The 13,567-nt window shown below is 43.5% G+C and overlaps 1 protein-coding gene across 1 annotated transcript in view; it reads right to left on the reverse strand.

Moving 5' to 3' along the window:
* The window catches only part of kcnq1.1 (potassium voltage-gated channel, KQT-like subfamily, member 1.1), a 702,428-nt gene that overhangs the window by 349,435 nt on the left and 339,426 nt on the right, over positions 1–13,567 (reverse strand). The gene's annotated exons all lie outside the window — the stretch shown is intronic.

Genomic DNA, 13,567 nt, shown 5'->3' on the forward strand with positions numbered 1-13,567 from the left:
CTTAATAAATGAAGTAATTTAATCACATAAAAGCATGATCAAGGGGAAATGCGAGCTCAAGAACAGTCACACAATGGCAATCTTCCCATTGTTCTTAGACAGGGGAAAGGTATCAAAGAAGTTGAAGATTTCAGATGCTACATCTTGATTTTAAAAGAGTGAAAAGATTAAATGTAGTAATAGCATGGTGGCGTAGCGGTAGACTTGCTGCCCTACACGCCAGAGACCCCGGTTTGATCCTGACTATGAGTGCTGTCTGTAAGGAGTTTGCACTTTCTCCCCTTGACCTGCGTGGATTTTCTCCGAGATCTTCGGTTTCCTCCCACACTCCAAAGACGTACAGGTTTGTAGGTTAATTGGCTTAGTATAATTGTAAAATTGTCCCTAGTGTGTGCAGGGTAGTGTTAATGTCCGGGGATCGCTGGCCGGTAGGGACTCGGTGGGCCGAAGGGCCTGCTTCCGTGATGTATCTGTAAACTAAAACTAAAAACTAAGCAAACCATTCAGCGTAATGTCAGTCGGGGCAAAATTATATTGTCTGTAGTAAAAGGTGGGTTGGTGAAGAGGTTTCTTGAAATCAAACAGTTTGACCAAGTTTTGAAATAATGGAGGGAGCTGATGAGACGGTGCTTATGCATGTGAACTTTCAGAAGGAATTTCACATGGTAGCAAATAGGGATTTAACAGATAGTGGTTATCAGGATGTAAAAAGACAGGAGGCAGAGTGCTGTTAGACTGAAGGCAGTTGTGCAGTGTGCCCCTCAGTCTGATGTGGCATGGGCCTTTTAGATATTATTAATAATCCAGGGTTGAATTATTTAACAATCTAATATTATGAGAATATCTGTGATATGATGTCCATGATGTAACCGAGTTTGATATTAACTTCGATTCCGAGAATTACAAACCGTGGGTTTGAAATGCAAGTAGGAGAAACATTGAAAGAATAAACTTTTCACAATAAACTAGGCTGCAGTATTAATGGATGAGGGAGCCATTCACAGAGACATCCAATACAATCTAAAACAAGTATATGCCTCTAAAATGGTAAGTATAGTTAATAAATAAAGTTGGAAATAGTCCAGTTGAAAGAAAAAGTTTACATGTTGCAGGAAAAAACAAAACTAATGAACTCTAACAATTAAATGGTGAAATGCAACAGAAAAAATAGCAAGGAAATTAATTTTCAGAAATATATTAAAGAAAGCTTAGAGCCCATGTTTATGCTGCAATTGAACTAGCACCACCTGACTTCAACAAATCTAAACTGTTATATCCTCCTGTTCTTTTCCTCCACTTGTAGATATTTCCAATAAATATATGCAAAAACGTGAACATGCGGATTTGGAGGGAATCTTGTATTGTGGGGTGTGGTAATTAGTTGGGCAGCAGGGGAGAGGAAAGAGAACAGGAAACGTTTGCTGATTCCTAGAATGTGTCATTGTATTCTCCTGGGAGTCCCAACGTTTTCCTATATATGGCAATGACTTGACCAAAGAAATAGAGCATAGTATAACCAAGTATGGGGATGACACTAAGTTACGAGGCAAGTCACATAGGAAGTAACAAAGGGACATACAAAGTGTGTGAATAAACTGTCGTTCATTATGGGAAGGAAGATCACACACGTTGGATGTGAGAATTACAAATCAGAGGTCATAGTTTCAAAACAGAGTCAAAGTTAGAATGATGGAGGAGAGAAGGCATTTTGGGTCTTTGGGGACAGAGACCACCAAACAGAGATGAAAACTACAAAAAAGGACTTTAAAAAGAATAATCAAATGTTGCTTTTTGTTCTCAGGACACTAAGAAGAGGTTTGGAGTGACCCCAGTTTGAGAGCGACATAGTATTTTGGCAGAAGATAGACACGGAAAGCTGGAGTAACTCAGCGGGTCAGACAGCATCTCTGGGGAAAAGGAACAGGTGACGTTTCGGGTCGACACCCTTCCTCAGACTATCTTCGGTTTAAACCAGCATCTGCAGTTCCTTCCTACACATTCCATTTTGGCATCCGAACTCAGTGTCATCCCAGTTCTTGGTTGTATTATGCTTTGGAAAGATTTATTTACATTTAAAAGGGTGGCCGGACAATTTGCCAGGATGATGCCAGGACTTGAAAATGTGAAATTGTAATTTATTGTAAAAATTGCTCAATTGTATATTGCACAAGCCATGGAGACCGGGCAGGTGTACTGCATATATCCGTGGCAGAGAATAAAGCCAAAGGTTTCAGTTCAAAGAAGCCTGCTAATGTAAGTTGACATTAAATTGCGTGTATCGGAAAGAACTGCAGATGCTGATTTACATCGAAGATAGACACAAAACGCTGGAGTAGCTCAACGGGACAGGCAGCGTCTCTGGAGAGAAGGAATAGGTTGAGGAACCATTTGTTGAGGCGGTGGCTCCTTCTCTCCAGAGATGCTGCCTGCCCCACTGACATTAAATTGTGTTCCTGCAGCCCGTGCTTTTGAAGCAAACCCCAGCAATGAGGATTCTCCCGACAGATGCAAGTCCCTGAGAAAGGGGCTCGTGCCAGAAGAGCTCTACCCACGTCACAGTGCCAATGGGGTTGGCATGGTGCCACTGCCCCAACACTGTGAAAGCAGCTTGATGCCAACTCCTTAAACCTAGGGAAGCGGCGCAGTGCCAGTGGGATCACAGGTCAGGGAGGCAGGTTCTGAAGAAGGCTCTCGGTCTAAAACAACACCTGTTCATTCCCTCCCCAGATGATGCCTGATCCGCTCCCGTTTTACTCCAGTATTTTGTGTCTCTCTTCTTTATTTTCCTCCCGCTGGTCTCATCAGGTTCTGATTGCAGCAAGCGTAATTGCATGCACCTTTAAAAAAGGTCTCAAAGTGTGAAAAAAAAACCTCCCAAGTCACCTCCAGCTGTCAGGACTGACACTGAAGATCCATTTCCTTTCTCTTTTGCCAAGTTCCTCGCTGCCCCCTGTGTCATTCAAGGCAGCAGGTGTTACCTCATCAATGCAAACAATGAAGTGACAATAATGAAGGACAATGACGGACTGCAGAAAGAGAGAGAGAGAGATAGAGAGAGAAAGAGAGTGGGGAAGAGAATTAAATCAGAATACAGTGACAATATGCTGGAGCAAGATTGGGTCAACTATTGATTCAGCTCATCCTTCTCTTCTATCATATAATGAACAGCGAGGTACATTCAGCTGTCTAGTGGAAAGGCTACATACATTTCCTCAGATCTATAAAGCCTCCCACAGAGACAGGCACCATCTGTATTTATCTGAATCCACAGTGTGTGTCAGCTGTAAACACCACAGCACTGACAGTGCAGGGAGGAAAGCCCCCACATCAAATGATGACAAGCTAAGATGTAGACGCAAAGAGGGGAGGGGGGGGGGGGGAATAAGAAGCCCATGAAATGACCACCATGAACTGCCAGAGGCGTGGCTGGGTTTGTTGTCTTATTTCGGCTCAATTCATTTTTTCCCCCTCTCTTTTAAGAGAAGGGATCAGCATTTTCCCCACACAGTGAGTCTTCCAAAGCTGACTGGAAGCCAGTAGCCAGGAAACGTCCGAGGCTGGCAACCCATAAACCAGAATACACGTGACCTCTGCACCTGCATTGGCAGGTGCAGTCAGCAGGGCCACAGTGCAGGGATATTTTACTGTCCCAGTCTCCATATACCCATCCTGTTCTCCACATACAAGGTACATTGCGTAATGAGGCTAAAAGAAGGGGACACACATAGAGTTTAATATTAAGCGGTAACATTTGCACTTTATATGGGGTTACAATCACCAATTCGTTCAGTTAGGTTTAGAAAGACACAAAATGCTGGTGTAACTCAGCGGGACAGGCAGCATCTCTGGATAGGAATGGGTGACATTTTGGGTCGAGACCCTTTTTCAGTAAGTTTGTTTAGTTTACTTTAGTTTAGTTTACTTTGCTTTAGTTCATTTAGTTGAGTTTAGTTTAGCCTAGCTTAGTTTAGTTTGGAGAAACAGTTTAGTTTGGAGAAACAGCATGGAAACAGGTCCTTTGGGTCTAAGCCGACCAGCGGTTACCCACACACTAGTTCTCTGCTATCTCACTCTCGCATCCCTCACACCAGGGGCAATTTACAGAAGCCAATTAATCTATAAACCCACAAGTCTTTGGGATGTGGAATGAAACCAGAGCACCCGGTCACAGGGAGAACGTGCAAACTCCGCTCAGACAGTACCTGAGGTTAGGATTGAACCCGGGTCTCCGGCACTATGAAGCAGCAGCCTTACCACTGCGCCATGGTGCTGCCACTTTTAAAATGAAGCAATTTTCTTGAGTTCGAGACAGCTCTGAATATTAGAATGACACAGTCATAGATTCACAGAACCATACAGAATGGAAAAAGGCCATTTGGCCCAACTCACCCATGCCGACCTAGTTACCCGAATGAGCTAGTTCCTCTTGCCTGTGCCTGACCTATATCCCTCAAACCTTTCATATATATGTACCTCTTTTAGTGTCTGTTGAATGCAAAATTGTAGCCACCTCTAGCACTTCCTCCGGCAGTTCATTCCATGTATGCCCCACTCTCTGTGTGACTAAGTTGCTCCTCAGGTCTTTCTCCTTTAACCTTAAACCTATGCCCTCTAGTGTCTGACCTTGATGCCCTCTCGTGCCTGACCTCTATGCCCTCTAGTGCCTGACCTGCTGAGTTCCTCCGGCTCTTTGCTCACGATTCCAGCATCTGCAGTTCCTTGTGCCCCCGTTGGGCTAGGTTTGTTGCTTTGCATTCTTGAGCAGCCGCAGTGAAGCACGGACTCTTTAGCAATCAGTGAAATGGTGAGAAAATGGTGACCTGGTCTCTCCACTTTCCTCAGTAGTTACTGAACAACTGTATCCTGAGGCATCACCAACCCCCCTGCCAGTGAGAACTATCTGCCTTCTTTAACTCTGCAAAGCCCTCCATGATTTTGAATATCATCACTAAATTTTATTATATTTTATTTTATTATATATATATATTTTTTTATTATATTTGAGATACAGCGCGGAAACAGGCCTTTTCGGCCCACCAAGTCCGCGCCGCCCAGCGATCCCCGCACATTAACACTATCCTACACACACTAGGTACAATTTTTACATTTACCCAGTCAATTAACCTACATACCTGTACGTCTTTGGAGTGTGGGAGGAAACCGAAGATCTCGGAGAAAACCCACGCAGGTCACGGGGAGAACGTACAAACTCCTTACAGTGCAGCACCCGTAGTCAGGATCGAACCTGAGTCTCCGGCGCTGCATTCGCTGTAAAGCAGCAACTCTACCGTTGCGCCACCGTGCCGTGGTGCCCTTAATGTCCCCATTATTTTCAGTTTTAAGGAGAACAACAGCAGATTCAATTCCTTGCTGGTGCATGAATGGGAAACCTCAGATGCTAAGCAGCAACAACAAAAATAATCCTTTACAGCGCCAGAGACCCGGGTTCGATCCTGACTATGGGTGCCGTCTGTACAGAATTTTGTACGTTCTCCTCGTGACCGCGTGGTTTTTCCATGGGTGCTCCGGTTTCCTCCCACACTACAAAGACGTGCAGGTTTGTAGGTTAATTGGCTTCGGTAAAGCTTGTAAATTGTTTCTAGTGGGTCGGATAGTGCTCGCGTACGGGACGGTCGTTGGTTGGCGCAGACTCGGTGGGCTGAAGGGCCTGTTTCCAAACTATATCTCGAAACTAAACTAAACTAATTCAGTGAGACATATGCAAGATGGCCATCCCAACTTCAACTGTTTTATATTATTACAGAAAAGATCATTCCAATATTTGTTTTAGGTAGATCATTACCAGTTACGGTACCAAAAGAGCACAATAACATGAGTTAATAAAACTTACATAAGGTTACTGTGCTCCTTTCATTCACCAGAAACCAACTGTCTATTTAAACCTAAAAGCAGGAAAGTTATGTAGTTTTACAGATCATTGAGTTTGGTCTCAATGCAGTTTGATCACAGGGATTTAAGAATGATAAGCTTGGGCAGGGTGCAGAGGGGATTTACCAGATTGGTACTGGTGGTGAGGAGTTGGAGAGAGAACAGTGAACCTGGAGTTGTATAAGAAGATAACTGCAGATGCTGGTACAAATCGAAGGTTTTTATTCACAAAATGCTGGAGTAACTCAGCAGGTCAGGTAGCATCTCGGGAGAGAAGCAATGGGTGAATTTTCAGGTCGAGACCCTTCTTCAGACTGCTAACTTGGAGTTGCTCTCTTTAAAACAGAGGAAATAAAGGGGAAATTCGTGGAGGGTTTTGCAAAGTTAACGAGGGCAAACTGCCTTCACCCATGGGATGGGAAACCAAACGATACTGTAAAGCGACTGATGAAGCAAGCGGAGATATGAGGTCATTCTTTTTTCAGTACAGAGGAATTATTATGACCGTAAATGAATTGGCTGAAAGAGTTGTAGAAGTAGATGAAACTACTGAACCAGAACTGTCAAAAGGAAATTGAACATATTCTTGAAAAGGAAAAAACATTCATGGCTACAGGGAATGAGCAGGGAACTGGAACTAACTGGATAGCCATTTCAAGGGCAAGGTGGGCCGTGCCGACTGACTTTCCCTTGCTCTACGCAACTTTGATTCCATAAAATTCATTGCTTCTTCTGCCAACTTACTCCACAGGTTCATTACTACTTAGTTTTTTTAGGGTTTTGTGGGTACAACGTGGAAACCTTCGGCCCACCGAGTCCGCACCGACCAGCGATCCCCGCACATTAACGCTGCCCTGCACGCACTGGGGACAATTTACCAATACACCGAGCCAATTAACCTACATAGCTGTGTGACTTTGGGGTGTGGGAGGAAACCGAAGATCTCGGAGAAAACCAACGTGGTAACGGGAAGAACGTACAAACTCCGTGCAGACAGCGCCAGTAGTCGGAATCGAATCCGTGTCTCTGGCGCTACAAGCACTGTAAGGCAGCAACTCTACCGCTGCGCCACCCCACCACCCTATTTGAATAAGAATTTCACATCCCTTTCATAACTCCCAAATATCAATAAACTTTCCCTTTGAAATTTGAGTCTGTCAATGGCGTGCAAAACTTGTCCGCCAATGTCTAATACCAAAATCAATACTTCAAAACTGTGCAAGCAGAGAAATTTATTCAGCTCACCTTCTTTTAAAAAAAAAGGCATTCAATGTTCCCTGAAATTGTTCTCACTGAACAGAAATAGAAAATCAAAGGCTGCTCCCCTACCGAAACCTTGGTGTATTCACCCCTTTGGTTCAAACTGTTTGCTTAGCTCTGCCTGCCAGTTAAATGATTGTTGTTTGTCCAAATTACATATTTTTTATCACTTTTACTGCCTTGAATGTTATTTTAATTCCAGATGACTGCAGCAACTACATGCAATAATGTTCCATTTTTGGGGAAAATATTTCAGTTACAATTAAAACAAACCAGATATTGTGCAACTCCACATTCTTGCTGATGTTTTGTGCTTGAGAAACTCTGCCCCGGACAAGCAGTGTGAGACTGCACCAAATCAAGGAAGATAGACACAAAATGCTGGAGTAAATCAGCAGGTCAGGCAGCTTCTCTGGAGAAAAGGAATAGATGACATTTCGGTCAAAACTCTTCTTCACACCGAGAGTCGGGGAACTCTCATTTCCATGACTCTATGTTTCTAATTGCCCTCCCCAGCATTCAGTGGTGGAAAATTCCATGCTGCGTGGAACAGTCTCGCATCACCTCAGTCCTAAATATGTTATCCTGATTCGGTGATCCTGGTTCTAATCGCCTCATTGTTCCCACCTCCCCCCTCCTGCACCCACACCCCTAGCAGAGGAGATATCCATCCCGTGTATAACCTATCCTGTAGTATATGAACTTTGAGATTCCCTCTTGTTCGTCTGATCTCTAGGTTTCTTTTAGAGATACAGCGTGGAAACAGGCCCTTCGGCCCACCGAGTCCGCGCCAACCAGCGATCCCCGCACATTAACACTATCCTACACACGCCAGGGATAATTTACATTTATGCCAAGCCAAGCCAAACCGAAGATCTCGGAGAAAACCCACGCAGTCACGGGGTGAACGTACAAACTCCGTACAGTCAGCACCCATAGTCGGGATTGAACCAGGGTCTCTGGCGCGGGAAGCACTGTAAGGCAGCAACTCTACCGCTGCGCCACAATGCGACGCATATGAATATCGTCCTGATGAGACCCAATCCTACCAACCCCAGAATCAGTCTGGTGAACATTTGCTGGACTCCTACTTATGTATGTATAGATTCTTTTCGACAAGAAAGTCCAAACTGCAGTCAATAGTTCAGGTGTGGTCTCACCAAGGTCTTGCATAGTTGTAGTTAGACAACGTTCCTTCTGCACTTAAAACCTTTTGCAGTGAAGACCAACCAATCATCTCCTTCCTGAACTGCTTGTTCATGTACAAGTTCAGTTCCTGAACTGCATGTACATTAGATTTCAGTGACAGGTGTATAAGGACATCCAGACTTTTATTGTGCATCAACATTTTTCAATCAGTCAACTATTAAACAATATTCGACCAATATTCTACTGAGAGTCAGGGGACTGTCTTTTCCATGACCCTATGGGGGGGTGAAACAAAGAGAGTGGCACAAATTGCAGCCCTTGTTGAAATGCTTTTCACTAAATTGGTCAGTGCTGCGTAAAAGCTGACCCACACTGTTTCACCATTGAGAGATTGCCACAGTGGTATTTATTAATCTTGAAGCTCACAGCAAGTATTCTCAACCAAAGTTAAAATTTAAACAAGTGCCTCCCATTATCAACAGCACTACATCAAACCTTTCTGATGGTTAATGGACAATGAGTTCATAGAGTCATAGAGTGATGCAGTGTGGAAACAGGCCCTTCGGCCCAACCTGCCCACACTGGCCAACATTTCCCAGCCACATTGGTTTCACCTGCCTGCATTTGGCCCATATCCCTCCAACCATGTCCTATCCATGGACCTGTCAAACTGTTTCTTAAACGTTGCGATAATCTGTCTCAAATACCTCCTCGGACAGCTCGTTCCATACACCCACCATCCTTTGTGTGAAAAAGTTACCCCTCAGATTCCTGTTAAATCTTTTCCCCCTCACCTTAAACCTGTGTCCTCTGGTCCTCGATTCCCTTACTCTGGGCAAGAGACTATGTGCATCTACCCGATCTATTCCTGTCATGATTTTATATACCTCCAGAACATCACTCCTCATCCTCCTGCACTCCAAGGAATAGAGTCCCAGCCTGCTCAACTTCTCACGTTAGCACAGACCCTCGAGTCATGGCAACATCCTCGTAAATCTTCTCTGTACCCTTTCCAGCTTGACAACAGCTTTCCTATAACATGGTGCCGAGAACTGAACACAATACTCTAAATACAGCCTCACCAATGTATTATATAACTGCAACGTGACCTCCCAACTTCTATCCTCAATATTCTGACTGATGGCGGCCAATGTGCCAAAAGCCTCCAAGATGTCCCTTAATTAATTTCAAATGCAACTTTTAAAGAATTGAAATTATGATTTGAAAGAAATTGAAATACCTTTGAACTATCGGCAATATTGCAATGGAAGTGTTTTAAATGTGAGTCCTCTAAAACCTTGGATAGTATATGCTAATTTTGCCACAAATTAATTGAAAGTAGAATGTGCAGACTTTGCGCTAATTTGGTTGCAACTCAAGAGTATGGAGCTGCTAAGATTCCAGCCTGTAATACCTCAGTGGCAATCCAAACATCACTCCATGAAGTTATTTCATTATCTGTTCCTATTTCTTTATTCCCTGTTGCCAATTTATTTTGTCTAATTGCAGCATTTTCACCTTTCTCTCGTACCTACATTTTATTTGCCATTTAATCATAAGATCCTTTAAAATAATTCCAAAGAAATTCACCATCATGATTTACAGAATATATGTGGCATGTTGGCACAGCGGTAAAGTTGCTGTTTTACAGCGCTAGAGACCAGGGTTCGACCCTGACTACATCCGGAGTCCTTATGGAGTTGTACGGCAATTGGCTTGGTAAAATTGTAAATTGTCCCTAGTGCGTGTCGGATAGTGTTAGTGTGCGGGGATCGCTGGCCGGCACAGACTCGGTGACGAATGGGGCTGTTTTCATGCTGTATCTCTAAACTAAACTAAACTAAAATCTATTTTTAAATGATAAAGCATAAAATCCACGCTCTTTTAGTTTAGTTTAGAGATACAGCTTGGAAACAGGCCTTTCAGCCCACCGAGTCCATGCCAGCAATCGATCACCCATTCACATTAGTTCTACAAGATCCCATTTTCACATCCACTCCCTACACACTAGGGGCAATTTACAGAGCCCAATTAACTTACAAAGCCACACGTCTTTGAGATGTAGGCGGCACGGTGGCGCAGCGGTAGAGTTGCTGCCTTACAGCGAATGCAGCGCCGGAGACTCAGGTTCGATCCTGACTACGGGTGCTGTACCGTACGGAGTTTGTACATTCTCCCCGTGACCTGCGTGGGTTTTCTCCGAGATCTTCGGTTTTCTCCCACACTCCAAAGACGTACAGGTATGTAGGTTAATTGGCTGGGCAAATGTAATTTTTTTTTTAAATTGTCCCTAGTGTGTGTAGGATAGTGTTAATGTGCGGGGATCGCTGGGCGGAGCGGACCCGGTGGGCCGAAGAGCCTGCTTCCGCGCTGTATCTCTAAAAAAAAAGAAAGAAATCTGGAGATAACCCATGCGGTCACAGGGAAGAACATGCAAACTCCACGCAGACAGCACCGGAGGTCAGGATCGAACCCGGGTCTCTGGCGCTGTGAGGTTGCGGCTCTACTGCTGCGCCACAGTGCCATCTTAAATGTAGCAAATGACAAATTATTTTAAAAATGTATTAAAATTACATTTTATTCCTTATCTGCTTCTACGATTCCACAATGTTTCATAAAACCACTACAACCAGAGTTTGGGATATGTCTCACAAAATTTTGAATTTAGGTTTTGATTTTTACAAACAAAAATGGAAGAGGAAATAAAACCTCATAAATCACTCAAGGCAAAGTCAGAGAAGATTAGAGGGCAATGGAACTTAATATAGTCAAGAAAGTAATGAGTTGTATCGAGAAGACGCCGGCAGTTTTTAATAATACAGGAACTGAGTAGACAGGAAGATTGGATGAAACATAATTGCAGCCAAAAATAGGTTTAAAAATAATTATGGGGAGCTCAGGAAAATCTTAAGACTGTTTCTCCATTAATGAGTGTGTTATTTTTGTAGAACTCTATTTACATGGCGCAAAAAGGGTGAAGAAAAGCTGGAACTCAGTTAAAAATTATGGGAGAAAATAGAACTCAACAACAAGGACTAGCTGTTTAATAGTTACTTCAGCTGCTTTGACTGAGATCCATGAGTGGCATGATATAATTGGAACTGCGGTGGCTATATGTGGTTCAAGGGGAAAAAAACTAAGATGGAAATATTAGTCTTGGTGATGCAAAGATGCCGATGATTGGGCAGCGTCCAGTTTGTGCAACCACCCAGGGTGGACTTCTTGCCACGGGTGTTTAAAATATGGAAACAAGGAAAAGAGAACACTTCACTCGAAGCCAATTATAGTCGTTCCGAGTAAAACCAAGGGAGGTCTGTGAACATTTTATGAATGAAGTAGCCAGCGCCATATTCAATCCGAAGATAGGCACAAAAAGCTGGAGTAAATCAACGGGACAGGCAGCTTCCCTGGAGAAAAAGAAAAGGTGATGTTTCGGGTCGAGACCCTTCCTCAGACTGTGAGATGGGGAGAGGGAAAATAGAGGTATGAAAAGGTTTGGCTCTGATTTTTTCAGAACCTTTTCATACCTCTAGTTCCCTCTCCCCTGACTCTCAGTCTGAAGAAGGGTCTCGGCCAGAAATGTCACCTGCTCCTTTTCTCGAGAGATGCTGCCTGACCCGTTGAGTTACTCCGGCTTTCTGTGTCCGTCTTCAGTTTAAACCAGCGTCTGCAGTTCCTTCCTACACATCCTACCATATTCAATCCATCGCACATGTTTTGCCGTACTTTAACTCTTCTCCCACTGTCCCTATTTTGCTCACGGCCGTGTACATGCGAGAACAGCAATGTGAGTTTGTTCTGCTCTGTCACCAAAGTGGCTGAAGAAGTTCCATACTTCGTTGCTCTAGATCTTAATCTAACTAGTGTGCTGAAGGGCTACGTGTTATTCAGGTCTGTGCCACGCCAACAATGGAGAGTGACTTCATTCTGAATCCGCAAGACAACGTTTCGCTGATGGGAAGCTTTGATGTGCTTTCAGCAACTTTCTATTGGAATGTTCATCGGTTTAGACACACGCTTCATTTAGCCTGATTAGAGGCAGTACATAGGAACCCTCAAATTACTCTTCCTCAACTACCGCCATCCCACCAAAGTGTAAGGACACGGCAAATGCTATTATCAAGATGGTTAGGTCCTCGTTCAATGCCTTATTAGGGATTGAATCGCTCGAACAACTCTACGGTATGTCAAATGGACTGGAAGAACTGCTGATCCAATAGATAATTTTAACAATGAAAACCAGACCACTCCTCAGCTTGACTATGCAGACACATTTTTTTCTACAAGCTGCTTCTATTTCTGGGTAGCACAGTGATGCACTGTGAGAATGTTGGCTGTGAGATCCAATAACCTGGGTTCAACTCTGATTTCAGGTAGTGTTTGTGTAAAGTTTGCAAATCCTTCCTGTGGCTGTGTGGGGTTTTTTCCCCACCCCAAATGCTCCAATTTCCTCCCACACTTCAAGGACATGTTGGGTGGTAGGTTAAGTGGCCACTGTCGGTTGTCCCTGGTGTGTAGATGAATGATAGAAGCCGGCAATTGTCGATGGGAACGTGTGGTGAATAAAAAGGAAATCATTGTAAATGGGTGGTTTACAGCCAGCAGAGACTGGTGGGCCAAATGGCCTGTTTCCAAGCTATATGACTGTGACATCATTTACAGTGTGAGACACTCCCCAGACAGCAATGCTTTAGCAATTCAATCATCTCAAATACTTTAGATTTTGTTTGGGTTTGTATTTTGCATTTTTGTAATTTTAATCTTGATAAAGCGAAGAATGCAGTTGAGTAAATGGTAGAATATTACTATTCTCACTTTTTATTTTCTTCCAGTGTGAGTCAAGAATGCCTAGGGTGAGCACAGCATGTGCAAAGTAATAACTCATATCAATGCCTTTCTTTTAACGTGGTAATGTGTGGGGAGGTGCTTCAGGGCAGCGGTATCAAACGTCATTTGGAACAAAGCTCCGGGCAGACAAAGAGAGAGTTTTTAATGAGCATCTTAAAGGAAAAGAGTGGGGGAATATAGAATCAGGAACATTTGGAAAGGGAATTCCAGAGCCTGATTGCCAAAGAAGATAAAAATCAAGGATGCATAAGAGGCTAAAATTGAGGAGTCCTTGGAGAATTGTAAGGCTGGTTTGAATCAGTTTGTTCCATTACACACTGGTCGGATTTGATTGGTTATGTTCGAAAATGTTGAAGAAGTGAAGTGCTTTAAAACCTTCAGATCAAATTTTCCTTTGTTATGTGGGCGAGTTGGATGGTGT

Source organism: Rhinoraja longicauda, chromosome 18 (assembly GCF_053455715.1).
Source record: "Rhinoraja longicauda isolate Sanriku21f chromosome 18, sRhiLon1.1, whole genome shotgun sequence".
NCBI classification, from domain to species: Eukaryota; Metazoa; Chordata; class Chondrichthyes; order Rajiformes; family Arhynchobatidae; genus Rhinoraja; species Rhinoraja longicauda.